Source organism: Heterocephalus glaber, unplaced genomic scaffold (genome assembly GCF_053883595.1).
Source record: "Heterocephalus glaber isolate CG9 unplaced genomic scaffold, H.glaber_assembly_v1.0 deba00001497, whole genome shotgun sequence".
Lineage (NCBI taxonomy): Eukaryota > Metazoa > Chordata > Mammalia > Rodentia > Bathyergidae > Heterocephalus > Heterocephalus glaber.
Window position 1 is genome coordinate 59,730,798 of NW_028258320.1, and position 22,305 is coordinate 59,753,102.

Sequence of the window (22,305 nt, forward strand, 5' to 3'; positions counted from 1 at the left end):
ACTTAAGTTACTCATGGAATTATATTGTATGCAATCCTTATGCATTCACGAAAATGTTGATTAAATATCCACTACTCTGTTTAGAGTTTAGAAAATTACATTCTTTGAGTCAGCAAACAGGCAGTAAGCAAACCGACCCCTATGGGGATAGGAGGAGCTGATATTGTACTGTATCAGTACCCACAGATAGGCTAGGGGCGCACAGAGGAGTAGATGGAAATGAAAGTAAGATGTATATAGACTCACTGTATACACTGCCATTTACTATGTTCCACAATCTAATGAGAATTTATTATTTACAACAAGGAAACAGATTTGAGAGCATTGAACAACCTGAGTAAGACCTCACACATATACCTTTCTGTGTGTGTACAGACAGGAGCGGCAGTAGAATTCAAACCCAAATCTCTCACATTCCTCTCTTTTCCTTGTGGGTCCCGTGGTGGACACAAGCTGAGAGCAGAGAGTAGAGCCAGGGCTACTTGAGAAAGCTTGGTTTACACAAGGAGTTTCTAAGTGGATTTAAGTCTGAACATACCTGAAGAGCTTTGCTTCATTTGCAGAGACTCATAGATTTCTTACTTGCTGCATTGAACTGTCAAAGCTAATGTTTTTGCTGATAAATGCATGTGGACAGGTTTTTTTTTCAATTCCCTCTTCATTCCTGGAGATATTATTTAGTGCATTTCTTTGATGGCTAGCGATGCACAAATCGGTTTTAATATCAATAATGTACCATTTGGAAAACATTCAATTTCTGGGCCCGCCAAAAAAACATCCCTCCATGTCAGGATTTATTGAACACAATCCTAGGAGGCTGTGGGAGAGTGGAGTTCCTTAAGCAGAAGCGTAAACAGATGGTCTTTGGAAAGTGCTCGCATTCTTAAGCACTGAATTAGTTTTGGACAGAATGGAGTCACATATGCCAGGGCTTGTTGGCCAGCAGGGTGGTAGCAGTGAGACATCAAAACTATCGTGACATTCTTCAAACCTTTGGGCTTATTTTGAGCCTCAGTGATCTGATAACAATGGTTACAATTTGCCAGGTGTCCCCTCAGTCAGGTAATTCAGGAATGAAGGCATGATTGGCAGCCAGTAACAGGACACCCAAAAGGAGCTTAGAGAAACTAAAAGCATTTAATGCTCACCTCATCCTTCCAGGCCACCTCCCCTGAGAGCCAGCAAGCAATAAAGCTATAGCTCCCACCTTTCAGCCAACATAGCAACCCTGAAATCAGCCCAACGGCCCATCGCAGGCTGGGCTCAGTTGGCCCTTTGAGGCCTCCCTTTTTTAATTAACACTTATGCATCTGGTTTTCTCACTCTCTTCCTCCTTTGGGGTCTTTCTTGTCTTCAATGATCCTCTGAACCCATCATCTTAACATGGACACTTTTACCTGATCTGCAGCCCTATTTACCTCTAGTCCCCTGTCCCTCAATCTGGGGGTTTTCATTTCCTCTCCACAGGTCCCTGACAGAAGTGTCCATGACCTGGCTTCACTCCTAGCCCTTGGCTAATGGCTCTTCCTCAAAAAAATATGGAAATCCCAGTGACTAGTACAGAACCTGACACATACCAGGTGTTCAGTAAGGATATGTTGACTAATTCAACCTGAAGTCTTTCCTGCAGCTTTGTTTGCCTTGGCTGCTCTTCCATGTCCAGTCAATCAGCCACTGCATCACCCACACCTCCTCCAGCTCCCAAAGCCTCTGAATATCCTCCTCTTCTGGGTGCTTCTGGACCTCCCACTCTGGCTTCCCTGCCACTTTCAGATTCCTGGTCATCTCTCCTCTTTGATGCTACCCTGATAGGAACCATCATGATCCCCAGACTGGGGATTCCCAAATCTATTCCCCTTTTAAAATTAATTTATTCTTTTCACTGAGATGAAATTCAATAGGAAGCATTTTCAAGTGTACAATTCAATAACATTTGGTATATTTCCAATTTTGTGTACCCATTCTCAAGTTCCAGAACATTCTCTTCACCCCAGAAGGAGACTCTACCAAGAGTTACTCTTACTCCTTATTCCTCAGCCCCTGACAATCATTACTCTCTTTCCTGTCTCAATGAATTTGCCATTCTGGACATTTCATGTAAGTGGAATCACATAACACGTAATCTTTGTGTCTGGCTTCTCTCACTCAGCATAATGTCTTCAAAGTTCATGCATATGGTAACATGTGTCAGGGCTTCATTGTTTTTAATGCCGCACAATATTCCACTGTATCATTATATTACAAATTGTTTATCCACATGTCACATGGATGGGCATTTGGGTTGTTTTCACCTTTTGCCTACTGTGATCATGTGAATACACATTTTCATTTGAATAACTATTTAAAATTCTTTGGGGTGTGTAGCAGAGTACAATTGCAGAGTCATATGACAATTCTAGGCTTAACTTTTTGAGGCATCCCCAAATCCCTTTTGCAACCCAAATCTTGTCTCCTGGATTCCCATCAGTAAATGTAGTTTCCACCTTTGTTTCTGTGAGCTGTCCACAGCTACCTCATCCCCTGGGCCTGGAATTACCTTGTTCCCCAACCTGACCCTGCTCATGCCTCTGAGGGTGGCCTCTTGCTGCGCAAGCCATGGTTCCAATGGTTTTCTCATCTAAAATACTTGCCATAGCAAATCTTCACCAATCACTTTGCATATGGTCATTCAAGATTTTTTTCTTCCAACCCACTCTCCCAATCCTAGCCCTCAAAACCATCCAAAGACATAATGTGTTGAATCCATTCATTAATTCATTCACTTAACCATCATCTAGCAAGGCTCCAGCCGTGACCAAGGCTACACAGTACAAAGCTGTAGGAAACAAGAGTTCTTGCCCCCAAACAGCTTGAACATAATAGTAACCAAAAACCCCATAGTACCACAGGAACCTGTAGAACCACGCAGCCTCAAGCAATGCAGGGGGATGAGATGACCCAGTGTAGGATCATGAAGGAGGGAGCCATTGTACAGTGACCTCAATAAAGGGATGACTTTACTAAAGGCAAGAGAGGTGGGCCGAGTTCTTGCCCCCAAACAGCTTGAACATAATAGTAGCCAAAAACCCCATAGTACCACAGGAACCTGTAGAACCACGCAGCCTCAAGCAATGCAGGGGGATGAGATGACCCAGTGTAGGATCATGAAGGAGGGAGCCATTGTACAGTGACCTCAATAAAGGGCTGACTTTACTAAAGGCAAGAGAGGTGGGCCAGAGAGATTGAAAGAAGCCATGGACTCAGCAACAACATGCACTCTCCATAAGAAAGTCTCATAGTTCAGAAGGTGAATGTTGAGATCAGAAAAAGGGGACCCCAGGGATGAAGAACTGAAGAATTTTCCTGGGGAGCCATAAGGAGCTAGGGAAGCTTTCCAGAGGAAAGATAATGTTGCCATGACAATGCTTGGGGAGGGCTGACTGACATTGGTGAGAGGTATGAATGTGGACCCAGCCTGATGGGGAAGCCCTCTTAGTAGTCCACCAATGCCCACTATAGACTTCTTATCACTTTCTAAGTGTGTGAGGCTGCTGAATTTCTTAGAAATTTGAAGTCATATGACCAAATATTAAGATTGAACACAATACAAAAAAAAAACCCAGAGTACTTACCATGCTATCTTCTCTACTTCCCTGGGTGCCGAAAACATGTCATAAGAGTACTCATTTAAAAGAAAATAACTTAAAAGAATATAGCTTAAAAGAAGTATGGTTATGTAAGTTTGGGACACATTGTGATGAAAAAAGTTAAATCAAGTTATTTACAATAAGCCTTCTGTGAGCCTCTGGTGTTCATATTCATGCTATGAGTTTCCAAAAGGTGAATGCCATAAGCAGAGAGACTCCCTTGGACTTGACCATAGAAACTTTCGCCTAGATGCTAAGGTTGTCTGAATGTGTTCTACAAAGGTGAGTTGGGGAAATAGGACTGTGGTCCCACTGATGAGAACAATAAGGACCTATTTCATCCCACCTTTTGGAAATTACTGGGTAAAGGAAGCTTGTAGATAAGAAGACACTGCAAAGAAAGCCTTCTCAGGGCTTGACACATAGCTCCTAGTATTTGGAGGACTGAGATTCAAGGCATGTTCTTGACCTTAGGGATCTTAGGTCCCACTGGGGAGAGAGAGCTATTAACAAATAGTGAACATCCAGTGTCTACCATGATCCAACAAAGACAGTGGCTGACCTGGGAGCAGGTTTATTAATTAATTGCCAACTCCCCTTTCAAAGTAACACATTTAAATATTTGTTTAATGATTAGAGCAGTAGAATAAATGATTTTTTATTATTAACAAAAATATCATACCTTTTCTTTATGGCTGAAATAAACAACGTGTTGCACGAGCAGAATGAACTAAGCAGAATGTCACAGCTTGCTTGACACTGTCTTTTCTCAACAAATTTTTCACACCCCAAACTAGAGAGCATCAGTGCTTTATCTGCACGAAGGATAGAGGTATTCTGCATGGATGTGGCCACAAAGTCTCATTCAAAGTGCAACTGAAAATTCTCATTCATATTTTCCTGCCAAATGGACATTTTTTTTTATGTTGCTGTAGTAATTTTTTTCCCTTTCTGTTTTGTTCTATGAATTACCAAATCAGGCAAGTATTGTTTGGAGAGTGTAGTTATATTAGATTGTATAAATATAGATAATGAAAGAAATTCCTTGGGCTGAGTATGTAGCTCAGGGCCAGAGTTGTAGCTCAGTAGCACTGTGCCTGTCTGGCAAGTGCAAGGTCTTGAGTTTGATTCCTGGTACCAGAAAAAATAAAATAAAAGAAATTCCTCATTCACAGTAAATAGAATTCTGCCATGCATTATTTTGGTTTCAGAATTTTGGTTCCCTGAGATGTCAGCTTCAGGTCGCTGTTACTAGAGTCTTGAGCTAAAGGGTGTGGCCTGATGTTGATTTGTGCTTTGCTTGTGTCTAGTGTAGAGTCACTCGTTGGGTTGGCACCAGCAAGGAATTTTCCACTCTACTGGCTTTCTCTAATGGTGGGAATGAAACTAAGTTACATTTTACCTGCTGTATAAGCAGTCATTTGTGGAAAAATGCCTTAGCTAGCACCAATCTGTGATTTATGTCAATGATGTTTGTGAAAAACAGAGCTGGCCCCAATACCTAAGCCTTCCTCTACCACTGTAAGTAAGCTCTTAGCTAGACTTCCAATGGCTAAAATGAAGACTACATTTCCCAGATTCCTTTGCAGCTAGCTAAGTTCTAACCAATGGGATGGGCAGAACTAAGGTTGTGTCCTTAAAGGGGAGAAGAAGAAGGTCCTCCCTTTTCCCTTTGTCCCCTTCTGCTGGCCAAAACAAGGACGTGATGGCCAGACATCTTACACCGTACACACAAGGGTAGCAGGCTAGAGTTGTGGAGCCACAAGAAAGAAAGTACTATAAACTGATAATTTCATGGAAAAAACCACATTCCCACTCAAAAGTGAGAAATATATATTTGTCTTGGGTAAGCTATGGTATTAGGTCTTTGTCACGCACAACTGAAACCATGTTCTAAGATTGATTCCTTAGAAGCTGCCTGGCTGGCTACCCTACCCCTTAATCAGTGCACAGTGGAGGCATAATGTGAGTACAATCAATTGCCCTCAGGAACACTCTTCAGAGAAGGTGATATCTGAACGAGGACTTGGAGGATTTGGAGTTCAAACAACCCAACTTGGAGATAGGAAATATTGGGAGACTCAGGAAGAAAATGGAACAATGCATTCATCAGTTTTTCAACAGTCTGTCTATGCACACACAGAGATACACATAAGCCCCCAGAGAAGGTGCGAAGAGGTGGTAGAGGAATTCTCAAGAAGCAGAAGAAAGCATACCTATTCAAGTTAAATGAGGCAGGAGGTGAAGGAGGGTAGAGTATCACTCCGGAGGCTCTGGCTGCAAGAAACAAAACCCCAGCACAAACTGGATTAAGCAAAAGGAAGTCACTGGCTCATAAAATACAAAATTCAAGGTAGATGAAATGTCAAGGATGGCTGACCAGGATGCCTATGATGTCACTAAAATCTAGTATCTTCCTATTGCTCCATTTCTATCAGTTTCAACAGCTTCATTCTACAACTATTCACTTTTGGGTATAAGACAGCTGACTGTCTCACTCAGAATGGCAAGCATCTTCTTTCACATTTACAAGGAAGAAGAAATTTTTACTATCTGAAGAAATGGGAAAGAACTTTCTCAGAAGCTTCCAGAGGAAAATCTCAGATGTCATTGGCCAGAATTGGTCACCCAGTGATTGGCAAGGGAAATCCTTCACCTTAGCCCAGTCTTGCCCACCCTTGATTAGAGTCAGTTTCCTCTGTTTCTTGCTGCCCCATGGGAGTGGGGTAGATTGGAAAAGGAGGAGTCAATCTCAGTGTGTTCCGACATTCGATTAAAGGGAATGGGTCAGAATCTTGAAATCCTTCTATCCAGACAGCTCTGTTTCTTCTGAAACAAAAGGGAAGTTCTTTGGTCCAGAGACAAGAAATAAAGGATCCTGCAATTTTAGCTACATCCCCCCCACCCCTCCATTTTTCATTTCAGCTAAAAATGTCAGCTCTGGAAGGGAGGGAAGAACTGAGAATTACATGAGTAACCAAGGTAGCCCTCTCCTGGGAAGAGAAGGCATTCACTTAGAGGTAATGTCAGAGGTTAAATGCAGGAAAAAATAACACAGTACACAATTATAGTTGTTCATTCTTCTGCTTAAAATGGGGAGTAAAGGTCACAAATCAAATCAAATCACTGCATTAAGTCCAGGAGTCACCTGCCTTCAATCACCTCAGTCTCTTTGTTAACATTTGATAAAGCCATCCCCATTTCATTAATTACAAAGTGAGGACTCTCCAGTTGGTGACAAAGGAGCCAACAGGTGAGGGTCCTTTAGCCCCCTGGGTTAATTACTCTAGTGAAGCCACTGACTCTGTGGCTCTGAGGTGAGGTGACCTTTGCATTGGTTTGAAGCAAAAAAAAGAGAAAAATCAGGCAATATGCTCCTACAAACCAAAGAAATTCAGGGTGAAACACTGTCCTCTGTTCTAAGAATCAGACCTTCCAGGTGCTATGGTGGTGGGAAACTCCCTGTTTTCTAAAATGACAGTGACCACAGAGGCAAACTTGAGGTTTCTAACTATCTTCCTGACTTGAATAAACGAAAAGTCAGCAATTCAGTGTCGCTGCCCAATACTGTGGTTTCTGGATCATACTGGAGACTATGAAATCCACACAACTGGAGCCACCATCTAATTCCACCCTTTACTGCAAGAGAGACTATTAATGTCCCTGTCTCTCTCCTCTTGTGGGGAGGAACCCAGAAATGTTCACCATCCTCTGCATCTAAAATAGGCTTGGTTCGTGGGCTTGGTTTAGTTAGCCGAATCCTATATTCAACTCTTCTCCAGACTCAGTATTCCATGAGCAGGATTCTTTATCCAAGTCCTTATGTTCTGGCCCTTCCTTCATATTCACCCTTTGTCTTCTAGAAATCTCTGCATTTTCTTCATGAGCCAAACACCCTCTGAGCTGAGCCCAGGGCAGGCATCTGTGGCAGAGCTGCTCTGGTTGCCCTGGCTGGCCAGTTTCCTGGCTCCAAAGGAATGCGCCTTGCCCACCACCTTCTGTGGCTCTCACTGTACTTTCAGGTCCTTTCTGGATGTAGTTCTGAGTTAGCTTCCCAGACACATCCTCCTTGGTGTTCACTGAACAGCACTATACCATCAGCTTTCCTAGTCTCTCCAGCTCACTCTCCCAGCCATCCTAATCTCGCAGAAAAGCATCTTAAATTCCATTCTGCAGCCCCCACAGTTTCCTGAAGGCATGAGTATAGATACAGTCTCTGCTTTGTAAAACAGCCCTGGAAACCTGAGAAAACTTTGCAGTGAATGTTCTTAGTGTTCCCAGTTGCTATCAGGTGAGACACATGTGGATTCTGGACCTTCTGCTTCTCCATGTGACACCTGGCCCCTGTCAGGTACATACCACACCCATGCATTGGGAACCACACCTTTTTCATTTATGTTAATTCCACTTTTAGCAAACAATGACCTTTCTTTGTACCATCTCAGGGTAGAGAGCAGAGGGATTATTCAGCTAATTCAATCAGCATAGACGTCTACTATAAGTCACTAAAACCAAACCAGAGTGTGGCACAGATTAAATCTAAGAGTTGGGGCAGTGGTTTAGGGAATAGCCAATTTCCTGGAACATGGCCAAGTGCTTGCCTTCTGTATGCAGCAGCAACAGCCTTGTGTTTGAACTTGGTTTGAGATTAATGGATGCTGGGTTGATAGCATATGAGATAATGTTAATGAACTGGTAGAATACACCCTAAAGCCTCCTTACATGCAAACTCAGGCACAGAGAGTTACTATGAATCTCCAGTAATATCACAGATGATATGCTCTGGCTGGTGCTAAAACCTGTCCTCCTGTTTGGCCCTCTTCAGAAAAGATACTCAATTTCAATAGAACTTGAGAGGTCTTGATCCTCTTGCTCAATACATGAAAGTACATTTTGTTTTGGAAAATGCCTAACCTACTTAAAAAAAAAAAAAAGAAACATGATAAGTACATATATCTCCTTCACCTATATTCATCAATTAATAACATTTAGCCACATTTGTGTTCTCTCTCTCTCATCTCTCTTTCCTCTCTCTCTCTCTCTCTCTCCTTTTTCTCCTTCTCCTGTAATGGATTTCTTCTGAACTAATAAATATAAATTACAGAATCATGAACCGTAAGCCCTAAATATTTCATCATTAATTTTTATAAAAACATTCTTTCATGTAACTACAGTACAATTACCAAGTACTGAAAATTTAACTTTGACACAACACTATTATTGTGGAGTTCATATGCAAATTCCCAGTTGTCCCAAGAAAATCCTTTAGGGAAACATTTTTCTGACTCAGGATCCAACCTGTGAACGTGTGTTACATTAACTGTCCTGACTGGTTTCTGTCAGTCTAGACAGATCTGAAACCTGTCTGCCTTTCCTGACACTGACAGCTTTGGAAAGTACCACCCAGTTGTTTTGCAGCATGTTCCTCATTTGGAATTTATTGGATTAGACATTAGATTCAGGCCATGCATTATGTCCCAAACTGCTACACAAACAAATCTTGGTCCTCAGTACATGTGTTATTTCATCCGCCTATTGGTGATGTTAGCTCCAATCATTTATTTAAGACTCTGTCTGCCAAATATCTCCACTGAAATAGAACTTTTGAAAAAGCCGTTATGGTTAATAAATAACACATAGGGAAACACTTTGAGATCTCAATTCAAAGTACTTGGTTAAACAGTACAAGAGATAAGCACAAAGTCAAATGGGTCCCAATCCCTGCCGTTATGAAGTTCAGTTTGGTAGAAAACATAGATCAACACCTACATGTGTGCATCCTCCTCTGATGCTTTATAAAAGGAAACAGAAAGTGAGCAAAGTCATGAACTTCCCATAATAACAAGTTAAACAAAATAAATGATATGTCAGGGACCTGACTAAATGCAGGCACCACGGGGCCAAACTGCTAATTCCAAATGTAATGACTGATAAAGGTGTGAAAGTTGTCAGAATCAAAATTTAGTCCCTTGTGTCAAGCCCTGAGTAGGGGGAAATACATACAGTAATAAATAAGACCAGGAGCTTATGAAAAAGGGGATCACATGCATGTATGCCTGATAGAAACTAGCACAAAGGACTCTGCCAGAAACATGACCTTGCAGAAAGGCCACAGAAACCATATCCAGAAAATATTTTTGCATGGATGTGTGCCCAACAACTGCCCATCTCACCCTGGACTGACACTATCTTTGTTGTTGATCCTTGTTGCCAAGGATCATGGATTCAAAATAACTTGTGTAATCCTCATTTTGTCTTTAAAAAGTTCCCCTTGCCTCAACCCGCTTGAATACACATATAGTTTACTATGGCACTCACACTCCTATTGCAATTCTACTCTCAAATAAACTTAATAATGTTTAGAGAATTGCTCTCTGTTCTTTAGGTTTTGACAAAGTCTTCCCAGAGACATAAAGCAAATTATCTGCCACCATAACAAACAAGCCACAGAACAAAATGTACAAATGAATAATAAACATGTGAAAAAAACTCAGCCTCATTGATAGAGACATGCATGTTAAAATGACAAGTTTTTAACCCATGGAAGAGCCAAAATTTAAAATGTTGATAACATCCAGTGCTGACAAGAGTATAGGGAATCTGGTGAGAGTATGAAATGTTACCTCTTCACAAAAGAATCTTGCAGAGCTTCTTGGCTCCCTCCTTACCCAAAAAAGTCCGAGTAGAGGCCCCTCCTTTGCCACTTATTTGTGAGCTTTCCAACAATCCTTCTTTGCTTGAGTGATGGAGAAAACCTAGACTGAACTTCTTGAGGGTCTAGGATATGTCCTTGATCTTGTTGGCACTAGCAAAGTATGAGGTCTGGTAAACTGTAAATTCTCACTCAGTTTTTGAGGAATAAATGGAAAAAACCCCAAAAAGATGTAAGGCTAGATGGTTACATGCATAGATGCACAGATTACATGGGTGTGAGTAGATGGATGGATGGGTAGGTTCATGGATAGATAAATGGACAGGTATTTGGGTGAGTGGATAGGTACTTGGCTCAGTGGGTGCATGGATGAATGGACTGATGATAGCAGGCGAATGGATTTATGATAGTTGATGAATGAATGAATGTGTAGGTATATAAATGGATGAATGAATGAATAAATGTGTAACTTGTGGTTAGATGGATGGCTAGATGATGAATGTGTGTATGTCTGGATGGATGAATAATTGTTTGGGAGAGTGGGTGGATGGATGAATAGATGATGGTGGGTGGGTAGATGAGTGGATAGGTACATGGATTGGCAGATGGATGCCTGAAAGTATTAATGATAAGTGGATGGATAAGTAGATAGATACATAAATAAGTAGTTGGGTGGGTGGATGGATGGATAGGTGGATGAATGGAAGAGTGAATGGGGATAAGTGGATGAAAGAGTAGGTGGATAGATGCGTAACACCAAAAAACAGGGATTTAAAAGAGTCTTCAAGGCACATCATGTTCAAGAAGGCCAAAATATGGACTTCCTTCCCTTCTCCGATCCCATTAAAATAAATAGTAAACCACTTAAAAGCCCCATCGACACGGACCAACCTATTGTGTCACTTCCTTTCCCAAGGTCTAGGCCATTGCCTTTGAGCCCTCTACCCAGAGCAGCTCCCAGGCCAGCACAATAGGCCTGGACAGGCATCACTGACCTCAAACCACTCCACGGAGCAAGACAGCTAAGGTACTTTGTTAGATGAGTGAAAGAATCTGTCAACCAAAATGAGGAAAATAAATCCTCCCCTAATTCTGCCATCCAGAAACATAGTAATATGTAGTTATCAACTTTGTACATGATTTTCTATTATTTTTAATTACCAAGTATATATTTTCAAAATAAAATGAATCATGCTGTTATATAACAATTTATAGTTAGCTTTTTTCATATAACGATGTATGTTGCATAATTTTCTCTTTACTCATATTCCTCAAAAACATAATATGTCATCACATAAATGTACCATAATTTATTTTGGTACCAACCTCCTCTTATTGTCTCCAATTGCTTATTATTATAAACTCTGCTATGATGGACTTGACACCTCTATTTTTACAAATTGCCAGGATTCTTTGCTCAGAACAAATCTCTATTTGTAGAATTGCTCCATCAAAGGATGTGCAGAACCATAAGGCTTTTCTTGAGAGCTGCCAGATTGTCCTCTAGAAAGATTGCGCTAATTCACACTCCTGCTAGCAGAGTGAGAGAATCCGTGCGTCTGGCACACTAACCTGGTCTGGTTTCTAAACAAACATGTAAGCCAGTTGCAATCTGAAATCTGGCTCTTTTTTATGAGATGCAAGAAGCTTCAGGGCTCCCAGGTCCCACCACAGTATTCCTTTGCTGCCCTCCCTGATAGTAATTTTTATTTCTAGAAAGTGCCCGGGATCCCACGACAAAGGGTCTGTTGCCTCATTACAAACAATAATGTGGTGCACACGATGCCGATTGTTTGATGTCTGAGCGGGGGAGAGAAGCAGAGGGAAGAAACCATCGTCTGCTCTCAAATATGTCTGCGCAACTGGTTTGAAAAAGCAGAACTGGCCCAGTGAAGGTGGCAGCTCCGAGCACTGTTACTGAATGCAGGATTATTTGCATGTACCCTATTTCTTTTTTAAAAGTTACATTTTTATTTTTAATTGACATCTGGTGATTGTACATACTTATGAGGATGGTGCGACATTTCAATATACTGTATATTTAATATGTAATGATCCAATCAGGGCAGTTGGCATACCTGGGCTTATGTTGGGAACACTCAAAATCCCCTCTACTAGGTCTTTTCAAATATTCAATCAATTGTTGTCAACCATAGTTTTCCTTCTGTGCTATACAATGTAAGAAGTTCCTCTTCCTGTCCAGCTCCAGCCCTATTCCCATTAACCATCCTCCCTCCATCCCTTCTCAAGACTCTGGAAACCACTCTCCACTTCTTTAGGATCAATCATTTAACTTCCAATAAAAGTGAGAACCAGAAGTATTTGTCTTTCTGTGCCTTGCTTATTTCATTTCATTCTTCCAGTTCCATCCATGTGGCTGCAACTGACAGGATTTCATTGTTTATGGCTAAAGAATATTCCATTTTATATGGATACTACATCTTCTTTATCCATTCATCTATTCATAGGCACCAAAGTTGATTCCATATCTCCACTGTTACATAAACCTTATTTTTAATAAATTTGGTTTATCCTGATAGTGGTTGTTTTCTCTTTTTAAAAAAAAAAAAATGAGGATGTAGAAAGAATGAACACAGCTTTCTCATTCATAATTCCTTCCGCAGCAACAATCACCATGACCCTCCATGGTATTTCCTTTCATGCTTGTTTTCCTTCTGTGTAGATTATTTCTTTTATTCGACTGGAATGTTATGCTGAACAGCAGTGTGTTTTGTTTTCCTTTATTTATCAACATACTATAAGTATTTTTAATCTTATTATCAAATCCCCATAAACCTAATTTCAACAAGTGTATACTATTCCTTTTAGCAGATGGAACAAAGCCTACCCATTTTCCTGGTAAAACATAAGTTATATTCACTGCCCAAAACAGGAAAAGACAAACAGCCCTCTGGATCATAGTCTGGCTCTAGCTTCCCTGAAAATGATTGGGTCTGGTTCCAGAAGTCAGCAGGAGAGGCCATGAGGAGTGGTGGGAAGCACAGCCTACTGTGTTGTGGACGTAAGGCAAGGTGTGGGGTGTGGACACATGTGGACTTCCTGCAGGAACAGAACTGGGAGATGGTGCCATTTTCGGAGCTGTCTGCCATGGAGTTCACTGTTACGCCCTTGGCTGACAGAGATAGGTCACAGCAGGTCACTCTGAAGTGAAACAACACAGGCAGGATGGTCTGCAGGGACAGTGAGGACTCCCATCTCATCAACACACGGACCAAGGAAGCCAGTCAGGAGAGGCTCACCAAAGTGTTTTGCGGTTTGGAAGCAGTTGGGGGGGTTACAAAGATGATTACCAACAGGTGAATGAATCACAATATATGTTATATCCATACGGTAGAATATTAATCGACCATTAAAAGGGATGAAGCTCTGACATGCTACAGCATTGACAAACCTGATGCTAAGTGAAATAAGCCAGGCACAACAGGACAAAGACTGGGTAATTCCACTTACATGGGGGTCCTAGAATAGGCAAATTCATAGAAACAGAAGGTAGCATAGAAGTTACCAGGGCTAGGGGAAAGTAAAATGAGAAGTTTTTACTGAAAGGATACAGAGTTCTGTTAAAAGTAATGAAAATCTTTGAAAATAGAAATTGTGACTGTATTCAATGCCACTGAATTGAATATATATAGGGCCAGGGATGTAGCTATGATTGAATATATTCATAATCCCAAAAGACACAATCCCTAAAACCATAATCTTGAATGTTGAAATTCAAAAACATCAAAATTTCTATAGTCTAAAAATCTCAAAAACCACAATCCCACAAGATTAAAATCCTGAATGTTGAAATCCTGAAAGCCCAAATCCTGAAAACCACCAAAGAAAAGTTATCCTGTGATCAGCACTGCAACAATCTGAGTAAATTTTTTATTTTGAACATTGCCATAAAGATAAAACCTTAGCAAAAGAATCAAACATATTCTCCAGATGACAGTAGACATTGAAATAGCTATTTTTGTACCTACTTATGTGCAATGATATCAATTTATCAGAATAAAGAAGCTGAAGGAAATGAAATAGATAACAATTTATGAAAACGTTTTACTGATATAATGTTAATGTGCAGGCCAGTTCTTTTGTTTTACAATCCTTTTACAACCTGAAATTCTTCTTTATAGTGTTCATCAAGGTTGTAATAATGTATTTATTTTTATGACTGTCAGAGCCTGACCCTCTTCTTTTCCCTCTGGATTGCAATCTCCATGAAGGGCAGATGAATCACCTCTACTCTTTTCTTCATTTTATCCCTAATGAGTCTTGACCCCTGGGTAGGCTCTCCAATAAATATTTTATAAATGAATTTAAATCATTTTTCTAAATATGCAATGTACCACACTTCTAACATGTCAGCATTATTATTTTTACAATTCACTATGCCATGTACTTCATCTTTCATTGCTATGCATCATTTCCAGTACTAGGGATAAAAATTTTGTAAAGACATTGAGAGAGTGCTAATTCATTTTATGCCCCTTTTTTTGCAAATTGGATTCTGAGAAAGTACATTGTCACAATGTTGACTTAGTGTATAAGTATTGTGCATGTACATAAATTTGTTGAAACTCTCAATAAACCAAGAGATGTCTTTCTTTTTTTATACAACTTCATTTATGAAAGACAAAAGTTCTCAAGATCTTTCCTCTTCAGGCAACTATATACGCGGCGGTGACCCATGGTGGTTTCTGATCAATGTCATCAAAATACTTAGGTTATCTGTTCTAGATGACTACAGTTATAAAGCTGGGTGTGCAGTTACCAAGCACAGTGATCTATGTCTACACCTGTCACTTTTTGACTATTTCTCTATGAATACAGTTCATACTTGTTATATCCATACAACTGTCAGTATACCTGGCTATTTATTGGCACAGCGCTTGGGAAATTAAAGCAGGAGGATCATAAATTCAAGGCTATGCTGAGCCACACAGTGAGTTCAGGGCCAACCTGGGCTGTACTGTGAAACTGTCTCAAAAAACAAGGTACGTTATTATTGCCTATTTTATTGTGTAAAGTGGCTTCTGAAGTGTTTTGTCATGTTTTTATGTCCCTCCAATATATTTCCACTTAAAGGGTAAATAGGTGTCTTTAAAAGAATTCTTTAAATTAATTTTCCATAATCGGTTTTGATCTTTCAGGACTGTAACATTCAGGATTATGGGTGTTCATGATTATGTCTTCTAGGATTATGCCCCAGTCATTCATACAATTTTTTAATGCTAAAAAATAAAAACTAGTTAGTGAGGAACAAATGGCATCTTGGTGGGGATACCCTGCACTGGTCCACATTTGCTACTCCTGGAGTCAGGGCTCATTCTTCACATGGTCCTGAAGGACCCCTCTGTTTCTCTGCTTATTCCTGCTCCAGTTTTTTGTCTGTCATGTCTTTCTCTGTGTTTACTTTGTTATTTTGGTAAAATATAAACTATTACAGCTGCCTGAGAGACAGGTGCATGGAATGTAAGTTTTTTACGACTCTAAGTCATACCCCCAAATTTGATTGCTAGTTAGGCTGGGTAGAATTCAGGGTTGAAGAGTCCTTTCCCGTCTGTTGTTTGAAGACATTGCTCATTGTCATTTGTCTTTGAGTTCCCTCTAGGCTGAGGAGACTGAAGCTAGTCTGACACCTGATCCTTCAAAGACGATAGTTCTCTGGTTTTGGGGTTGTGCTTTATTTCTTCTCTCTGCTCATCACATTGCTTGTCCCTGATGTTTTGAAACCTCATTATGAGACTCTATTTTGATTCATTGTAAATTTGTAAGCCCTTTTGATTGAAACCTGAGTCCTTTTATTCTGAACATTTTTCTTGAGCTAGCACTTAACATTTTCTTCTTTCCATTTTCTCTCTCCCTGTTTTCTGAGCTATTCTACTAATTTTCTAATCTTTTTAACTTCCCATCTCTTGGTCTTTCTGTTCAATATTTGTGAGACTCCTCAACTGTATCTTCAAAAACGTTATCCCAGGTTTTTAATTTCTAGCATACTTTTAATCTTTAAGTGATCTTTGGAGGGGGCTGGCTTTTAGTTATTGATTTATAGCCATTTTACATAATCAATACAGAAGCCCTCATCTAATGTAGAAATTTCAAATATCTATAGAAGATGCAGAAACAACTCCAGCCGTACTCAGCTACCTCATCTTTGACAAAGGAGCCAACCATCCTCACTGGAGGAAAGATAGCCTATTTAATAAATGGTGTTCGAAAAACTGGATTTCAACTTGCCAAAGACTAAAACTAGACCCCTATCTTTCACCATGCACTAAACTAAAATTGAAGTGGATTAAAGATCTAAATATTAAGACAGAAACACTAAACTTACTGGAAGATAAGTTAGGCAGAACTCTTGAAGACACTGGCATACGAAAGGACTTTATGAACAAATCCTCAATAGCACAGGAACTAGCACAAAGAATCAACAACTGGGATCTCATCTCATTAAAAAGCTTCTGCACTCCAAGAAAAACCACCAACAGAGCTAAGAGACAACCTACAATGTGGGAAAAAAATTTTACCAGCTGTTCCTCAGACAAAGGTCTACTATCTAGAATATATAAAGAACTCAAAAAACTCAGACCTCCCAAATATAAAGACCCAATTCAAAAATGGGCATCTGAAATGAACAGACATTTCTCAGGCAAAGAAGTAAAGGCAGCAAATAAACATATGAAAAAATGTTCAACATCACTGGCCACTCCAGAGATGCAGATGAAAACAACATTGAGATTCCACCTCACCCCACAAAGAATGGCTGCTATCAAGAAATCAACAAATAACAAATGCTGGCGGGAGTGTGGAGAGAAAGGAACACTTCTCCATTGTTGGTGGGAGTGCAGACTGGTACAACCACTGTGGAAATCAATATAGTGATACCTCAAAGAAATAGGACTAGAGGTCCCATTTGACCCAGCTAGTCCCCTGCTGGGTATCTTCCCAAAAGAATTAAAAGAATCATACCACAGTGATATATGTGCACCCATGTTTATAGTGGCACAGTCTGTAATAGCTAAAACTTGGAAACAGCCCAAGTGCCCATCAACTGGAAACTGGATAAAGAAGATGTGGGGTTTTTTATAAAACAGAACACTACTCAGCCATAAAGAATGAGAAACTGGAGACATTTGTAGCTAAGTGGATGCACATTGAGGTGATACTCTTAAGTGAAATTAATAGGACACACATGTAAATACCAAATAGTTTCTCTGGTGTGAAAAACTAAAAGTGTAAATAAGGATCAAAATGTATAATTGATATTGTGAAATAAGAAAATGCCTAAAGGAGTAGGGGAAGTGGGAGGGGCAGGGGAAAGGAAAGAAAGGTAAAGAAAAAATATGAGAAAAGGAAAAACATGGAAACAAAGTCTTTGTAAATAGGGAAGGGTGGAAGGAGTGAAGGGAGGGCAGGGGAATGGGGAAAAAAATAAGAACCAAGATACATCATGTAAAGGTACAAGATCCCAATGATGAATGTAACTGTATTGTATACCTAAAATGTACCAATAAACTAAATGGAAATATATATATATATATATATATATATATATATATCTAATCCTACTCCAGAGGGGTTTTTTTAATGTCTCTTGAGAAACAGAAATTCCAAATTTAATCAACTCTAAATAATTAATATTTTATAATTGGTACTTTTTTCCATCCTGTTCAAGAAATTTTTGCTTACCTTGAGGTTATGACAATGTTGTTCTGTTTTCTGCTAGAAGACTCATTCTCTTGTTTTTTATATTTAGATCCACCTATCTTCTATCTCAAATTGATTTCCATGTGTGGTGTAAGGTAGCGTTCTCTAATAGTTGGCTTTGACCTCTTTTATTCAGATAAGAAATATTCATTGGATGACTCACAATTCTTGGTTATCTTTTCATGCTTAAACATGAAGAACTAAATAAAAATCTGCTTAGAAACTGCAAGTGTGTGAGTACAGGAAGTCAACTATGAAAGGCCCTGTAAGTTCACCTGGTCAACCTGCACATGTGTACTTTCATGATCTGTCCTCTTGTCCTGGACAAACTCCCTAAGACAGATTCCTTCCATCTCCAGCCTGGATACCAGCCTTCCAGGAGTCTGCTAGGGGCCCTGACAGCCAGCCTGGTTAGATTCAGTGTTGCTCCGTTTTACCTTCTCAGAGAATTATGCCCAAATATATGCAAGGTGGAGTGCCCCAGCAGACAGAGTGGAAAGGAGGTCTCGGTACCTGACTGCTTCTGAAACAATCCCTCTTGTCCCTGAGACTCACCTGCAGCTACCCATTCCTACATGTTGTGAGGACTCAGCTGTATACACTGAGTTGATTTTTCATTTTCTTAGCCACTGGCTGGGGACTCAGCCCTCTCAAATCTGCTGAAGTAGTCTCTACTCATCCATCTGTTCCCAGACTCCCAGACAGCACGGCTGTTCTCCTCGCATGTTCTTGAAAGTTTATGCCTTTTTAAAAATTGCCTCACTGTTGTTGAGGGTAGAGGAACAAAATTAGCACGTTCAATCTGCTATCTTTACCTGGAAGTTAAAGGGATGTTCTTCTTTTTTTTTTTTTTTAAAGTGTAAACCTTTTTGGAGGAAAAAAAAAAGAGATCAATTAACAATGTGTCTCAAGAAAATTAGAAATATTCATGCCATTTAATTTCACTTCTAGACTTCTAGAAACATAACCCAGAGAAATCATTAAAAACATAGGTAAAAACTTTATGTTGATGTTAATCACCATGTTATTTACACATTAAAAAAACCTGAAAACAAATTGCTCAATAGGATAAATAGTTTAGAAAACAATGGTATATCCATATGGTGAACTATTAAGTCATTTAAAATAATGTATACAAGAAATAGTTAATGACGGGAGATATTCATAATGTAAGTGAGACAAGGAAATAAATAGAGTTCAAGGTTCAATTTCATTCTGGAGAAAGGGAAAGGGAGATAAGTGAAAGAAGGGAGCACACTCAAAGGAGGAGAGAAAAGAAAGATGATGTGGGGAAGGAAAAAATACAGGAGAACCAAAATCGTAACCATAGTTACCTTTCAAAATACATTACCACTATAATCAGAAAAATATACTTGTTTTAGAATTAGAAATAAGATCTTGCCTCCTTTAAGCCACCATATCACCCTCATCTATCCCTAAATTTGCAGTTTGCTAGCATGACTCATGATGTCCCCTGCCTGGACCCACAGGTGACTGAAAAGCCTAAACTGTTGGACCTACAATACCAAGCTCAAGATACCCATGCTCAAGATACCCACGCTCATACCTACCTACATTACAGTAACCAAGCGTAAGAGGAAATGATCCGCCAACATCCGTGGAGTGGCCTTACCAACCAATCTCAGAGAAAAATGGCAAACACCACAGGCCACAGCTGTGGATGACAAGACTAGCTCAAAGCACAGGGCTCTGTAATAATTATCATTATTTAACATCATTCCACAAGGAAGCATTAGAGGAACAAGGCTTGAAATTAGAGTCAAAAGATTCCCCTTTCTCTCCAATCCCCACACACAAGACCCTAGCAGCAGAGCGAGAGGGGTGGAAAAGCTGTGCTTGGTTATACTGTAATTATTTCTAACTCTATCCCCAACCCCAAAATACCATCTTGTCACATGGCTTGTCACTTTTGTATGGCTCAATCTATCCTAACTTGTCGTATTTTCCCAGCTTTTATTGCAGTTCTCATGGAGCGCATGTATTCCTAGTAAAATCATAGCTTAAGCTGTAAGACTCTTAAAACCCATTGAAACTTTGTCCTGCCTTGGCTCCTGCCTCTGCTGGCTTGGGACCGCTTCTCTCCTGTTTGATGTGAGTGAGTCCTCTGCCACCCGGATGTGAGCTTTCTGTAGCTAGAGGCCGCTTGGACTGCCCTACCCAGCTCTTCATTCCACCTGCCCTGTGTGAGGCACGTGGATATGCCGAGGGTCACCCTCGAGGACAAAGGAAACCTGGTCTCTGCTGACAATTCTCTGGGCAACCAGCTGTGGCCACAGACTCTCCACCCAAGGAAGCAGTCGCAGAACTTTAGGTCAAGCAGCGCGTTCCCTTTCCTAACAGCATTCCCATCTCCTTGTGCAAAATTATTTTACCTGATGGGTTGGGCAAAGGACCTGCCTGCCTCATGCAAGAGGCTCTTAGGCTGAGCCCTTGCCAAGTGCAAATCTCACGCAGGAAGCCCAAGCATCCAGGAATAATGGCAATTCCAGTATTCCTGCCTTGAGGCTAGGAATCCTTATCTCTTCCTGGCACTTCTGTTTCTATCTACTTCCTTCACCTACAAGTTCCTTGGTTCCTGCCCCCTTCCAAACCAGCTCTTCAGCCTCAGTCCAGACACTTTCCAGTGGATTCTCTTTTGCCTTAGTCCAGAGGGAGTTTCCATTGCTTGTGAACTGAGCACCCTGGCATACCTACCAACTCCACCTTTTTCCTTTCAAAGGCTGAAAGTGGCTCTGATAAAACCTCATCCTGAGGGAAAGGAAAAATTATGAGAAAAGGAAAAAAGGGAAACAAAGTCTTTGTAAATAGGGAAGGGTTCAGGGTGTGAAGGGAGGACAGGGAATGGGGAAAAAATAAGAATCAAGATACTCATGTAAAGGTACAAGCACCCAATGATAAATGTAAATGTATACCTAAAATGTACCAATAAAAGAATTTAAGGGGGAAAAAAAACCCTCATCCTGAACATACCTGCAGTCCCATGCCTCAGATAAGCATCCCTCCCAGGTCTCCAGTCTTTATCAGCCCCTCCCTTCTTCACTTTTAAACTGACTGCACCTGCCCACCCAGTTCAGGGTAATCTCTGGAAGAGCATGTGCCCAACTCACTCACCATCTCTTGCAGACAGGAGCTCTGTTTCCTGTGAAATGTCAAGTCCAGCAGTCCATTTTGATCAGAAAGGCCAAGGCTTCACTTCCATTAAGAACATCTTGTCAAAAAGATGACAGATTCAAAGATAGAGAGGTAAAACGTGGTTTCTGTTCAGAGTCAGCACTAGGAAGATAGGACCAGTTTCCACAGAATGAAACTCAAGAGGGCTTGGCCAAGCCTTCAACTTTCTCTGGACATACACACACACACACACACACACACACACACACACACAGCTGCAGCTCAGCAGGACCAGCAGTTCCTCCCAAACACTCCTTCTCCTGCCCTCTGCCATTTCTTATCCTCTGTCTGAAATGGCCTCTTCCCATCTCTGGCCAGCAGTGTTCTTTGGGTACTTCAAGACCCTAGTCAAACACCGCCACCACCAAGATGCCTTTCCACCCATCCCTAATGCAAGTGAAACTCTCCTCCCTTTTGTCCCAGTGGCTTTTATGGCCCTCCTGCACCACTCAGCCAAACCACCACCACCAGTTCCAGGGACTAGCATATGTGTTGGTGCCTGCTACCCAGTCATAATCCTTAGGAGAAAAGAACTGGCATTTCTTCTTTAGCCTCCTCATCTGCAAAACGGGCATAACGTGACAGCCATGGGGTCACTGTCAGAATGGAATGAGTTGATGTGTAGAAAGCACTTAAAACTGCACCTGGCACCCAGCCAATTCCGTGGGTCCTTGTGAAGACCCACATGCCTCACCTGCATGTTCTCATTCTGTTCTCTCCACCATTCACAGCTCCTTCACAGATGAGAAACTGAGGCACAGTGAGATCAGGTGCTTCCCCCAAATAAATGAAGCACTAAGGAGAATGGGGACTCTGTAGTTCACCTTCTTCCAGCTCCATCCCATTACCTGGACTAAGACCATCCCAGACTCATCCAGAGCCTGGTCTGAGCTTGCTCCATTGTTTAGTTTTGAGGAAAGGTATCGCCTTTTCTTATAAAAATGCCTCAGATTAAAAATGCACCTCACAGCTTAGCAAACCTTGAGCACATGCTGACCCATCTGAGCCCCCCTTGTGTTCCCCACAGCTGAGTCCATGCAGTGTCAGTGCAAGACAACAGTGGGGCTGAGTTTGGTTCATTGAAAGTATTTTCTGGAGCCGGACTTGGGGGCTTTCTTT

General features: G+C 40.8%; 1 long non-coding RNA gene across 1 annotated transcript in view; it reads right to left on the reverse strand.

Moving 5' to 3' along the window:
- LOC110347808 (uncharacterized) overlaps positions 1–6,004 on the reverse strand; it is a 135,167-nt gene extending 129,163 nt beyond the window's left edge. The window contains exon 1 of the long non-coding RNA XR_002392651.2: positions 5,843–6,004. This is a non-coding gene — a long non-coding RNA (uncharacterized LOC110347808). The remainder of the gene's footprint in view (positions 1–5,842) is intronic.
- Positions 6,005–22,305: the final 16,301 nt, after the last annotated feature.